The following is a 2,033-nucleotide window of genomic DNA, read 5'->3' as shown; positions in this document are numbered from 1 at the left end:
TAAACAAGTCACAAACTACTCAGAACAGCGTTTATCCCCGCAAAAGATATATTTGGGTTTATTTTACAAAGCTTATAAATTATATAGGTTAAAAGTATTCTGAATGTTTTGATATCACACGCCATACCAACTGTTGTCTTCTACACCTTACGGTAGCAACAAATCTAACTACTGCTTTACTTTAACAATAATAATGACGGCGACCACGATGACAACAAGAACAACAACAACAAGAACAACAACAACAACAACATCATCATCATCATCATCATCAGATTTTAATTAAAAGTGCCTACACCAGCGTTTACAATTTCAACCTGTCGACGGACGGACGCTCTGAGTGCATCGATTGCGGGCACTCCAATGAAGAAAAGACACCCACCGCCTCCGGGGAACCACGAGGGCAAGAATGACGAAAAGGGCCAGCCCACAGTAGGCTGTTTCCACCCGGTTTCGAACCGGGGACCTTTCGCGCGTTAGGCGAACGTGATAACCGCTACACTACGGAAACTGACACCGCTGCCTCTTGCTTCAAATGGTTACCGTTAAAGCCTGCTGGTAAAACGGGCTCAGGTGTTTCAGGTCGGCTAGGCTGTGAGATGGCGTCTGAAGTGCGGCGAAAGGATGCCATTTTCACTGACCTGTTTGGCATTGCTAAAGGGCACATCAGGACACTTCGGAAACTCTTTTAAAGGCAGGACGCCCTGCGCTCTGACAGTGCCTGCACTTAACCCAACAAGGTGATGCTGAATGGCTTGTTCAAACGTCTGGTGGTCTTCCTTCACCACCAGACTATCAGAGCTATTGTGCCTTCTACACCTTACGGTAGCAACAAATCTAACTACTGCTTTACTTTAACATTAATAATGACGGCGACTACGACGACAACAAGAATAACAACAACAACATCATCATCATCAGATTTTAATTAAAAGTGGCTACACCAGCGTTTACAATTTCAACCTGTCGATGGACGAACGCTCTGAGTGCACGGATTTCGGGACACTTCGGAAACTCTTTCAAAGGCAGGACGACCTGCGCTCTGACAGTGCCTGCGTTTAGCCCTACAAGGTGATGCTGAATGGCTTGTTCAAACGGCTGGTGGTCTTCCGTCACCACCAGACTATCAGAGCTATACTGCGCCTTCAACTACATAAGAGTAACAGCAATGTCGCCGATCCTGCTACGGTCGTATTGTAACGCAACAACATGTATCGATTTTAAAAGTGTCAGTTCCAGTGCCTCGCAAAGCTACCCTTCTGCGATCGTTTGTTCTCAAGGTCAGGATTTCTTGCCACGCCGAGGAAGAGAAAAGGACGGCCGGCCTTGGGGCAGAGAGATGGCGACGGGTAACACGGCACTGGCACGCGTGCACCGCGGGTTGTTTCCGCCCGGTTTCGAACCAGGGACCTTTCGCGTGTGAGGCGAACGTGATAGCCACTACACTACGGAAACCGACCCGTCCTGGTGTTTCAAATGGCTCCCATCGAAGCCGGCTGGTAAAACGCGCACAGGGGTTTCCCGTGGGCCAGCATGTGAGATAAAGGTTTCTATTTTCACTGACCTATTTTGCATTGCTCAAGGGCACATCAGGACACTTTGGAAACTCTTTCAAAGGAAGAACGCCCTGAGCTATGACAAGACTTACACTTACCCCAACAAGGTGATGCTCAATGGCTTGTTCAAACAGCTGCTGCTCGTCTTGTGCCACCATCAGACAATCACAAAGCTATTGTGCCTTCTACACCTTACGGTAGCAACAAATCTAACTACTGCTTTACTTTAACAATAATAATGACGGCGACCACGACGACAACAAGAAAAACAAGAACAACAACAACAACAAGAACAAGAACAACAACATCATCATCATCATCATCATATTTCAATTAAAAGTGGCTACACCAGCGTTTACAATTTCAACCTGTCGACGGACGGACGCTCTGAGTGCACCAATTTCGGGACACTTAGGAAACTCTATCAAAGGCAGGTCGCCCTGCGCTCTGACAGTGCCTGCACTTAGCCCAACAAGG

The 2,033-nt window shown here is 47.3% G+C and overlaps 2 non-coding genes across 2 annotated transcripts; both read right to left on the bottom strand.

Moving 5' to 3' along the window:
- Positions 1 to 438: 438 nt before the first annotated feature.
- Positions 439 to 511, bottom strand: trnav-aac (transfer RNA valine (anticodon AAC)). Its single transcript has one exon. It is a non-coding gene; the product is annotated as a tRNA-Val (tRNA).
- Positions 512 to 1,382: 871 nt separating this feature from the next.
- On the bottom strand, positions 1,383 to 1,455 carry trnav-cac (transfer RNA valine (anticodon CAC)). Its single transcript has one exon. It is a non-coding gene; the product is annotated as a tRNA-Val (tRNA).
- Positions 1,456 to 2,033: the final 578 nt, after the last annotated feature.

This window comes from Amia ocellicauda (genome assembly GCF_036373705.1).
Source record: "Amia ocellicauda isolate fAmiCal2 chromosome 11 unlocalized genomic scaffold, fAmiCal2.hap1 SUPER_11_unloc_5, whole genome shotgun sequence".
Classification (NCBI taxonomy): Eukaryota; Metazoa; Chordata; class Actinopteri; order Amiiformes; family Amiidae; genus Amia; species Amia ocellicauda.
The sequence above is the reverse complement of the archived record's forward strand: the minus strand, read 5'-3'. Positions and strand labels throughout refer to the sequence as shown.